The sequence below is a fragment of the Pleurodeles waltl genome, chromosome 1_1 (assembly GCF_031143425.1).
Source record: "Pleurodeles waltl isolate 20211129_DDA chromosome 1_1, aPleWal1.hap1.20221129, whole genome shotgun sequence".
NCBI classification, from domain to species: Eukaryota; Metazoa; Chordata; class Amphibia; order Caudata; family Salamandridae; genus Pleurodeles; species Pleurodeles waltl.
The window spans coordinates 854,727,483-854,739,783 of record NC_090436.1 but is presented as its reverse complement, the minus strand read 5'-3'; positions in this window follow the sequence as shown (position 1 = coordinate 854,739,783).

Genomic DNA, 12,301 nt, shown 5'->3' with positions numbered 1-12,301 from the left:
CGCTCCTCACGCAGTCAAACAAAACTGGTGCTCTTTCAACCATATGGCGCTCTTTGCTGGTAGTGTGTACTTTGCGGTAGAACCAAACCGCTAAAGTGTTACAAATCCCCTCCTGAAAAAGGCAAGCCGCACTCACAAAGTTGCATTAAATCTGGTTTATTTCCTTAACAGCATCTGACAAGTCCTTAATCTTTTTCATTCAAGACAGGCAATCCTGGCGCGTTTCGGTCCTCACGACCTTGTTCACAGGAATAAACTGCCAAGTGTATGCTGCAGCTGAGAACAGAAGAACATTGTCTGTTTTTAAATATGTCGTGGCCCCCTAGTTGACCCCCATGATGGTGAAAAAATCACAACAATAATGTCTGCCATCAGTCACAAACATACATATATATAGAATCCTCTTTGAAAGAAGGGGAAGGGCGGTAAAGATGAAATCCATTGCCACGCTAAATTAACAATGCTAGCCCAAAATACTGAAGTAAAAATTCTGTAGCTACAGCTATCTATGTACATGAGGAAAGGGATTATAGGAAATATGGTAAAGGAGGTACCCAATTAACTATTCTCTTAGAGCAATCAGGGAGGTAGCCAAGGTAGTGGGAGAAAAAAACAGATGAATTAGAAAGTCAAACCATGGTACTCAAGAGGTGATGACACAAAATGTCACTAGATGTAGGAAAAAACTTACATGAAAACATCAAGCCAAAAGTCCAAGATAGATCAATTCATTATTCATTAGAATGACACTCAAATATCAAGTTAGATGGAACAAGATTAAAATCATTAATCTGACAGAGGGGGCTGGGGGCAGCAACATAAGGAAGGTTATGATCAGACTGGTAGAAGAAGGGCTTTTGAAGGGGTCCTCTTGGGTCAACCTAGACTAGAACATTCAAAGAGTACACGTAAATACAGAGAATACACAATGTTCCTTTCAGGTTAAACCCAAAGCTCAAGAAGCACAGAAAACTTCCTACTAACTTTCAGACCTTCATAATTAAAGAAACTATCATCTTGACTGCATTGAAGATTAAAGTCATTTGATATAAGGATTCTTCTTGGTCAATAGGATCAGACGTATGCCATACAACAAAAGAAAGGCAGTGGTTACTTGGGAAAAGAATGAATGACCTTCAATATTTGGAGGCAAGAGTACAGATTAAATTCCCTGCTATGCTGAAGGTCATCTGGAACAACAAATTTCACATTGTAAAAGATGAAGAAGAGGTAGACATGCTAATACTGAATATTGCATCACAAAACTCTTAATAAGAGGCGTGGTGTTGCTTTCTAGAGGAGGGAGTATCCCTCTTGATGTTCTTGTGAGCTGGGTTATGTTGGATCTGGGATTGGTAATCAAAAGAGCTAGTAAGAAGCAGATAGGATTTATGGTGGTTTTCCCTGGGAGGGATCAACCTGGACAGGGAGCATGTGTGAGAAAAGCAAAAAAAAGTTATTGTATTGTCCTCGTCCAACCTTTCAAGGTCAAGTGTAGTGGATAGGCTTATTTGTGAGTCTTACTATGGAAAAGAGATAGGTTAACATAATGTCTTGAACTATGAATGGGCTGCAAACAGGAAGACAGAAAATTATTTTGGAATACATGAAGGAAAGTGGGGTACACATAAAAGTACTACTAGAGACTCAACTCACTGATACTGATGTAGACTATTATTCAGACGAATGGGCCCAACAAATAATCTGTACTTCTGAAGCTAGTCCATTGAACTGATTGAGAGGAATAGCAAGTTTGAAGTGGTACAGCAAAAAGTAGTCAAGAAAGGAAGCTGGATAATAGCTGCATTGCACATTGGTAGACTCTTAAGAACATGTGCAGGGTGCTATGGACTGAATATTGATGACTCAGAACCACTGTTGCTTATATTCTCTTGCCTATTAGCCTACAATGCCCCAGCAATAAGGGGTGGGGATTTCAATTCACTACTAAACAATGTTCTAGATCGATCTACCACACATGCTCACATGAATTCTCCAAAAACAGAAAAGTGTTTAAGGTACAATGGTAGTTTTAGGGCTGATTCATTTGTGACAGAGAGAGTGGGACAACAGAGAGGATAGACTTTCAACAGTAAGAAATATGGTCATGGATCTAGGACAGGCTATAGGCTTATATAGCACAAGTGTTTAGACCAAGCACTGCAGATAAAGTTCATCCTGGCACACTAATCTGATCATACTGCTGTATGGCTGGGCTTACTAAATAATTTCTGGGAACGCTTGGATTATAGAGCTGTGAATCTTAAGAGTACAAGATCAAAGCCTCATGCCTGGGCCCTATTTAAGTGCTTCCAGTATTAATGTTTTTCAAGTATGTTTTTTTCTTGAGTAGATGTTTGATTTCTTATTCTTTTAAATTCACATTCTACGTAGGCTAGGTCTAAATCTCTGCCTATCCCATGTAGAGCAATGTTTGTGTGAAGTACACCTAAAATATGCCTAGAAAGTTCCTTTTAAAACCTTTACTGTCATATTTTGAGTTGTACATCTTTGCACTCGTCAAGAAAGAGTGTAAGGGAATACACATATAATTACCTTCATGAATTGGGTCTAGAAGTGAGCCAGGCATAAGCTAGGAGTACTTCTGAAATTCAGGATTAAGCTGGAGTACTACAAGAGTGAATTACACATATTCAAAGTAACGTATTTGTATATTTTATTACCAGAGCAGCTCCCTAGAAGGTTTACCTGATCCCCTGCATTGTGTTCTTGAAAGATGACCTCCCCCAGCCCCCTCCCCTTAAAAATAGACCCAGCCTAATTGTCTGGTAATTTGAACTGTAAGAGCTCACTGGACACACATTAGCAGTGGCCATCTGCCCAGCAGCCTGACTTGAACAATATATATCTGAGGTACACTGCAGCATGTGGGTCATCAGTTGTGTTTCAGCCTGTGTGGACTATGTTGCTGTGGTGCATCCTGGGAGTGGAGCATTGCTGTCCTGCATTACTGCTGCTGCTGACCCTGTTCTGTTTTCTGTGTGGGAATCTTCAACCAGTTCAAGGAGATTCAAGATGCCAAGAAGCCTACCAGTGTAATATTAAGAGTGGCTGTTAAAGAATTGATCCCAGCTATTGCCCGTGTTCGCAATATATCTGCTGAGACTTTCAAACCCTTCACCTGAGACAGGCAGGCTCCCTCATTGATTGACTGTTATGTTTTTCAGGTGAGATAGAGGCAATTCTGCTTGGTGAGTGAAAACCTTTCTGCATTAACAGTTGTTGTCTACCAACTTCATTTTGCAACATTGACTCAATCAGGTGTGGCAATACAGCACTTGGTTGGATAACCAGCTAGCTTGATTAGGTAATCTTTCATGGTTTGCTGTGAGCCCCATATGATTGTAGGCTGGTGAGCCTCTTCATCACAACATCCTGAGATCAACATACATCCTTGATGATCACTACTCTGCACATATGGTCTCCAACACTAACTCCCCTTCATGTATTGTGTTTGTTCAGTTTTTATATTGTAGTTGCTGTTTATATTGTATCTACACTCAATATTTCAAAATATTATTGAGTGTTGGGTAAAATACAACATTGGTAAGGTAAGGTAGTACTTTATTGTTCAGTTATTTAAACCTTACAATAATAACATAATAAAATCCAAGATAAATATCACCAATAAATACCATCATAGCACATAAGACTACCTATATCGGCACATATATTACACACTTGTATTTCACTTTAACCCCGAACCAGAATTCTAAACTTGAATGGGGAAGCAATAATGCAAGTCGTAAATCACATCACAGTGTCTTAAAGTAATCTAAAATATTAAATCTTAAAATCACACACAATTGTATAGCCGAAATGCATACCACAACTGCATCATGTCTATGTCTAAATTCATAGAGGAGGCTCAATAAAGTCCCTAGCGTCTAGCTTATTTCCAGATCTTAAAATACCATTTATATATATTTGCCTGTTGAATTTGGCTAATGCTTATTGGAACAAACATTTAGAAGTCTGCTAAGTGCTAAAATTAGTATTACAGAACTTGATGCTAAAAACCATTTCAATATAAAACAATATGGCTTCAAAATAAATCATATCCATTGCCCTAAAGCATGAAAGACAGCACTTCAAGAATTAATTTTGTTACTCCCATAAACTAAACCAGAAAAAAGTGGCATTCTTCTGACATCTCCCATTAACCACAACAACCATTGGTAGCAACCCTTCAAAACTAAAATTTTGCGAGCTTTGATTCTGCAATACACATGAATTTCAGAAATTTCCGACGGAGCATCGCATCATCCCCCCAAGACAGGCTCTTACTGCTTGCCTACATGTACGCACTGAACTTTTATTAAAGCACTGTCTCAAGAGTCCTTTCCGTACTAAAATGAGTGCAGTACAGGTGAAAACAATGTGACAAATATCTTTCTTATGGTAATTAAAAAGCCGACAAGTTCACTCCTCATAAGATCTTCTCCAGACAGGTGAATTCATACATGTGTGAAAATTGCCCAGTCGAAGGTACAGCAGCTTAAGCTTGGATTTTCACCCATACAAATCCCCTAAGTATGGGTGAAATTTAAAGGGACCAAATGAGGCGATCACCATCCATGCATGGGATCTTTTAGACTTTAAAATTTATAGCTCTGTTAAATACAGTTGTGGTGATCGCATCGTGTTTGTTAATGTCGGTCTGCCAGAGGCACGGAATATCATGACATCATTGCAATTATGTCATGGTGTTCCGTGTTCCACAATGATAGTTATCGCTCTGTGCCCCTTTATGAGAAGATGTGTTATTTTTATCTTCGTGTTCAAATAAACAAAGAAATTACCTAATTTACTGTGTAAGCCTTACTTCAGTGACAAGGATAAACTTGGAAGCTGACGACATAAAGTGGATCAGCCAAGGCACTCCCGCACTCACAGGAGGTACCTTTGTTTGAAGAAATCGGCCTGACTTTCCCAACTAATGTATTCTTATCTTCGCTTAGTGTGCATCGTTAATTTTACCTGAGTGTTTATTTACAACAGCGCTCGTACAAAAGTAAACGCGGGGCACAGAGATTTAATCACAGCGTGAGCACTCGTTTGCTAACTGTAAAGAAACTGTACCTGTTCCTTTTCTTTCGACTCCTCGTTACTAAAGCGATTCGTGTTGTGACCGCATTTCAAGCATTTTGCTGCCACACCTCGCTAAGACTTTGCTGCCGGTTAAAACCTTTCCGACCTTTGGTACGCGAGGCTCGGTGCGGAGAGATACATTACCTCACAGTCAAGCAGCTTTTCATTTCCTTGCACTCAATATAAAGTACCTGAGAAAGACGAGTTTTTAAACAGGAAAAAAGCCTGTTCTTCATACTGGATCTCGGTCCTCTGCCTAGAGGGCTCTCCGGAATTGAAACTTTAGGAATTGAAATAGAAAATGGACTTTAGTCTCCAGGATCTACAACAAAAATAGAAAATGGACTTGCAATTTTGATTTTTTTCTAGTTCAGCCATCTTGGTTTGGGATTGAATATTGGGATTGGAGTTTGGCATTGTTATTTAATCTGATTTATATTGTAAAAAAAAAAAAAAATATATATATATATATATATATATGTATATATATATATATATATACATGCAAAAAACAAAGGAGAACTCTGGGAAGTTCCCAATTTTATCTAGCAAAGTTTTTAAGCATAGGATCAGCACAGTGCTATCCTCGCCGAGCTAGATAATGACAAAGTCTTTTGCCATTTGTACAGCAAAATCTTTAAGCAGGGTCATCCTCGCCGAGCTGCCTGGAGTGGTAAATGGCTTTTGTCATTTTACAGCTCGGCGAGGATGACCCTGTGTCAATCCTATGCATAAAGATTTTGCTGTACAAATGGCAAAAGACTTTGTCATTATCTAGCTCGGCGAGGATAGCACTGTGCTGATCCTATGCTTAAAATTTTTGCTAGATAAGCAGACATTTGAGGTGAGCAAATCTAGAGTGTCGCTGGTGTTGCAGAGTGTTCCTTACTAGAGCTGCTCTCCACCTAAAATTGGGAACTTCCCAGAGTTCTCCTTTGTTTTTTGCATAATTTATGCGTCACTCTAACCCTGAAAGGGCTTTGGTTTGACTTATACTGGGTGCTCCCTTGTGTCTGGACAAAGCTAAACCTCTCTGAAGAGCTCTAATGAGAGCAAAACACGTGTCAGGGGTTGCTTTACTCATTTCAGGTTGGCTTGGATGGTATTTGACCAGTCCAAAGCCGTAATACTGTGCCTGGAGTGGTAAATGGCTTTTGTCATTTTACAGCTCGGCGAGGATGACCCTGTGTCAATCCTATGCTTAAAGATTTTGCTGTACAAATGGCAAAAGACTTTGGGGGTAATTCTGACTTTGGCGGGAGGCGGAGGCCGCCCGCCAAAGTCCAGCCGTCAGAATACCGCTGCACTGTCAAAAGACCGCCGCGGTAATTCTGAGTTTCCCGCTGGGCTGGCGGGCGACCGCCAGAAGGCCGCCCGCCAGCCCAGCGGGAAACCCCCTTCCATGAGGATGCCGGTTCCAAATGGAGCCGGCGGAGTGGAAGGGGTGCGACGGGTGCAGTTGCACCCGTCGCGATTTTCAGTGTCTGCTTGGCAGACACTGAAAATCTTGGTGGGGCCCTGTTAGGGGGCCCCTGCAGTGCCCATGCCATTGGCATGGGCACTGCAGGGGCCCCCAGGAGCCCCACGACACCCGTTACCGCCAGCCAGGTTCTGGCGGTCAAAACCGCCAGAACCAGGCTGGCGGTAAGGGGGTCGGAATCCCCATGGTGGCGCTGCCTGCAGCGCCGCCATGGAGGATTCCCTAGGGCAGCGGGAAACCGGCGGGACACCGCCGGTTTCCCGTTTCTGACCGCGGCTGTACCGCCGCGGTCAGAATGCCCATGGATGCACCGCCAGCCTGTTGGCGGTGCATCCGCGGTCCCCGGCCCTGGCGGTAGTCAACCGCCAGGGTCGGAATGACCCCCTTTGTCATTATCTAGCTCGGCGAGGATAGCACTGTGCTGATCCTATGCTTAAAAACTTTGCTAGATAAGCAGACATTTGTGGTGAGAAAATCTAGAGTGTCGCTGGTGTTGCAGAGTGTTCCTTACTAGAGCTGCTCTCCACCTAAAATTGGGAACTTCCCAGAGTTCTCCTTCGTTTTTTGCATAATTTATGCATCACTCTAACCCTGAAAGGGCCTTGGTTTGATATATATATACATATATATATATATATATATTATATGTAAATATATTAAATATGCAAAACGTAGTACCTCCAGCACCTTTCTTACAAGATCCTGGAGATCCACCTCTTGAGTGGAAACTATGGCTATGGTCGTTCAAAGCATATCTTGGTGCCATTGATGGTCATAAATTCAGACCGGAGAGAAAAAAAAATCATAATGTATTATCATTTGGGAATTGAGGGCCAGAACATATTTGATCATCTCCTGGCTTATAAATTGGCTGAAGAGGAAGAACTAGATGAGTTTGAAATGGCCATTGCACAATTGGATAAATATTTTATCAAAACAAAGAACATTGTGGTGCATCGCTACAAATTTTTTACAAGGTCACAAGGCTCTAGTGAGAGGATTGACACCTTTATAACTGCATTGAAGGTTTTAGTAGCTAAATGTGAATTTGAAAACTTTACATCTCAACTTATTAGAGATCAACTAGTTGCCAGGTGTTATTTGAAAAGAATCCAAGAGAAATTACTGACATGTAAGGATCCTTTGCTGGATAAAGCCATTGATATTGCTAAGAACATTGAATGTTCTATGGAGGATGCCAAACAATTAGAAGTATCTTTGTCCAATACGACCATTTCTGGAGCAGTCATAAGTACGCAAAATGGCAACAACAATAAACAAGAGCGCTCTGAGAAAAAACAGGACAACACTAGTTTCAGAAGCAAGTTCAATCAGAAACCTATATGTTACAGATGTGGTTCTTCGGCTTATGTCTCATCTTTCAAGAACTGTCCAGCGATTCATCAACAATGTAGAAACTGTAACAAAATGGGACATTTTGCAAGAGTGTGTAGAAGTACCAGAAAGAGTAATGTCCGTTGTGGGTTGAACGATGACACTGAGAATATTTCAGAAGAACAAATGAATGAATATGTATTAGTGGTGAAGGATACTTCCACATCTAACAAAGTTGTTGTTGATCCAGATATTGATGTGACAATTGACAGGATAAAAATTAGATTATTAGTAGACATAGGGGCTCTCATAACTATAGTGGCTCAAGAAAAATTTAAAGAAAATTGGGTCTCCAAAATTCTTTATCCCCCAGATGTTTCCACTGTTGCTTTTGAAGGAAGCAAGATTGATTTGATGGGTTATTTTTGGGCCTCAATTACCATCTCAGATAAGACTTTACATGGAAAAGTCTATATCGCCAAGAAACGAATCAATGTTCTATGGCTACTTCATCAGGCAGAATTTAATCTGGCCATCAAGCCTGGACGAGACAAACCTGTAGTTATAGAAAAAGGAAGTGTAAGCCCGGTTCACATTGCTTCCAATCTTGTGTGTGATTGGCAACAGAAATTTAAGAAATTGTTTCAAGAACAATTAGGAAAAAATACTAATTACACTCACACAATAAATCTTAAACATGATGCCATCCCTGTCAAGCACAAGTTAAGAAATGTACCCTTGAGTGTGAGGTCTGAATTGTCTAAACATCTAAGAGAAATGTGTGAACAGGGTGTAATTGGGAAGGTTGAAGCGACATTGTGGTTGTCTCCCATAGTTTTAGCCAAGAAAAAAAACAGCTGACCTGAGAATGTGTGTAGACTTCAGAAGTTTAAATGAGACAATATGGGTAGACAGTTTTCCACTTCCGAGGATTGATGATTTAATTGCGAAATTTGGTTTATCCAGTTGGTTTACTAAGCTAGATTTAAAATCTGCATATCAACAAGTGGAGTTAGATGTAGATTCAAGAAACTTCACTGTGTTTATTACTTCTGATGGAACCTTTCAATTCTGTAGGTTACCTTTGGCTTAGCCTCAGCGGCCGTGGTCTTCCAGAGATTAATGTGAGACATGTTCCCAGATAAACCCAATGCAGTGATTTTTCAGGATGATATCCTAGTCTTTTCCAATGATTAATCAATGGACGAAAAAGTTTTAGAAGAGGTATTGTGTACACTGGAAAGCAGAGGTGTGACAAGGAGAAAAGACAAATGTATTTTCAAAGCTAGAAAAATTGAATATCTTGGTCAAATTTTTTCAAAAGATGGCATTAAGCCTAAACCAAGCTTAGTTAAAAGCATAATAGAAGCTCCTGCCCCTAAATCCAGAGACCAGTTATTGTCATTTCTTAGATTATGCGAGTTCTATGCCAAATTCTTAAGAAGTTTTGCGAAAAACACTGAATGTTTTAAAGCTATACTAAAGAATTCCACATTCCTGTGGTCAGATGAATGTAATAGAATGTTTGAACAAATCAAACATGAGATTGTTAATGTCCCAGCCTTACAGCCATTCTCAGAAGTGAAGAGCACCATAGTAACTGTTGATTCATGTGAGTATGGGCTTGGTGCTGTCATTTCACAATTTGCGGATGAAGGAAATGAGAGCACTGTAGGGTTTGCTTCAACAACCTTAAGGTAGGTTGAACATAAATATTTCGTGATGGAAAAGGAACTTTTAGCTTGTGTATGGAGCATTGAAAAATGTAAGCAATATTTATGGGATAGACCTTTTATTTTGAAGACTGATCATAGACCTCTTGTAGAAATTTTGTCTGGCAAGAAAATGAAACGTTTGACGGCTCATATTGCAAGATTGTCAGCTAAGCTACTGGAGTTCACTTTTCCGGTTGAATACATTCCTGGTGGAAAAAATAGAAGGGCAGATTGTTTGTCAAGGTTACCCGTTGAAGATAATGATGAACAGGAATGGGAAACAGAAATTGAGGAATGCTTTGTTGCTTGTGTGACTGAAAGTGACATGCCTTTGGATGAAAAAGAATGGGTAAATGCTGTACTTAGAGATAAAATACTGTGTGAAGTGATGCGCATGGTCAAGTCAGGTTGGCCCAAGGTGAAAAGTTTATCGTCAGAATTACAGTCATTTTGGAAAGTATCTGATGAATTATCCATTGAGGGAGATAAATTAGTCAGAGGTAGGAAACTTGTCCCGCCAGCATGTTTGAGGAGGAATTTAATTGCCGCATCTCACAATTACTAAAAGAAGGTTGAGATCTGATTTTTGGTGGCCTAGGATGGATAAAGAAACTAATGACTATGTAAGAAGCTGTACAAGATGCTGTACAAGTGATAAGGTGTTGATCACTGAAGGTGTGACTGATACATTTGTTCCTTCTCCAGCGAGAGCTTGGCAAAAACTTGGTCTTGATTTTCTTGGTCCTTACCACATTTTGCCTCTGAACATGAGATGTTTTGTAGTTATAATTGAGGTTGAGCCAGTGAGGTTTCCCACTACTCAGCTTGTGATTGATTGCTTGAAAAAGATCTTTAGTCGTGAAGGTTTCCCGGAACAGATTTTAACTGACAACGGGGTTCAATTCGTATCAATGGAGATGCTTCAATTTCTGAGCAAATGTGGTATCAAACACATCAGAACACCTCTTTACCATCCGCAAAGTAATGGCATGGTTGAGCGATTTAATTGTGTATTGGTAGATTGCATTCAAGCTTCATACAGAAATCATTTGTCGGTAGATCAGGCTATTAAGGAGTTAGTGTTGTCTTATCGCACTACACCTCATATTGCTACAGGTAAAACCCCTTTTGAGCTTAGGAGAGGGAGATTGGCATCAACTGAAATATGTCATTTTTGGATGGGAAAAGAAATCAGGCAAATTGCAGAACACAACTCTAACCTTATGGGACTGAAGAGGTTAACAGATGTGAGTAACAGAAATGGGAAGTTGTAGGCTGGTGATTGGGTGAGAGTAAACAATCCTGTGTTAGTCAGAAAAGGTTTATAAATATTCAAAGATTACCAACAAATATGTGAATTGCGTAAGAATGCTGTGAAATTGTCAGATGGGAGCTGGTGGAATACCTCACGCATAGCTTTGGATCCAGCTGCACAGAGTCAATCTGATGTTACTCAATCTAGTAATGTTAGTAAACCTGATGATAATGATAAACACAGATGTAGAACAAGCACAAGAGTCTGTCAAAAGCCAAAGAAGTTTCAAGATTTTGTCATGTCATGAATATGTATATGTGCATTTTTTTTCAGTTTCTGTCTTTTAAGGTTCATATTTTTTAATCAGTGAAGCGCGTTGAGAGGAGACTGCAGGCACCGAGGTCAGGAGCCCTTTAAATTTGGTTCGCGCTCCCGCCGTCGCGGGAAGTGCGTTGAGAGGAGACTGCAGGCCCCGAGGGCAGGAGCCCTTTAAATTTGGTTCACGCTCCCGCCGACGCGGGAAGCGCGTTGAGAGGAGACTGCAGGCACCCAGGGTCTGCAGCCCTTTAAATTTGGTTCGCGCTCCCGCCTCGCGGGACGCGCGCGGGCGGCGCCCGGGCAAAACCCGGGCCAAGGGCGGGCCCGTCTTTGCCCGTCATTGCCAGGAAGAGGCAGGGCAGGGCCACCCCCTTGATATTTTTCCTAAAAACCTTCTGGACTTCTGGACTAGGCATTTTACAACTGTATGGCTCCCTGAAGGTACTGTGTTGGTGATCTGTTTTCTCTTCTTTCTTTCCTAACTTCCTCTCCCATCTGTTGCGCTGCGCTCTGCCGGGGGGGCAGGAGCCCTCCAAACTTTGTCATCTCGATCAGACTGGACGTGAGGCCTATCTCACGAAGGAAGCTTCCGTCCTTCCCCTGTCATTGACTGTCATTGACTGGAAGAGGCTGGGCTGGGCCCCCCCTCTTTAACGTTGTGCCCTAAGCTGGTCCCCTAGTGACTAGAACCCTTTTCCTTTCTGTGTATCAAGGAAAGTCGTTTTATACATACGAATACAGCCCCCTGAGTTACCGGCCACTACTTAAAACATGGGTAAAAGGAAACATTCAAAACTAAATAATTCAACAAATCTAAAAGACAGTTCATCTATATTAAAATAGATCTCTGGGGCGATGGGAATGTTTGATAAGCAAATCGCCACCGTTGAAGGGAAAATGTCATTACCTCAAGAGCAACCTCATGAATTACTAGGGTCTGTACCATCACAACATAATTCCCCATCTAGTGAACTTGGGGATGGACACTCAAGAGTAAGGCCTACAAATGGTTGTATTAAAGACTCTTCGGGGCATATTTATACTCTGTTTGCGCCGGAATTGCATCGTTTTTTTTTACGCAAATCC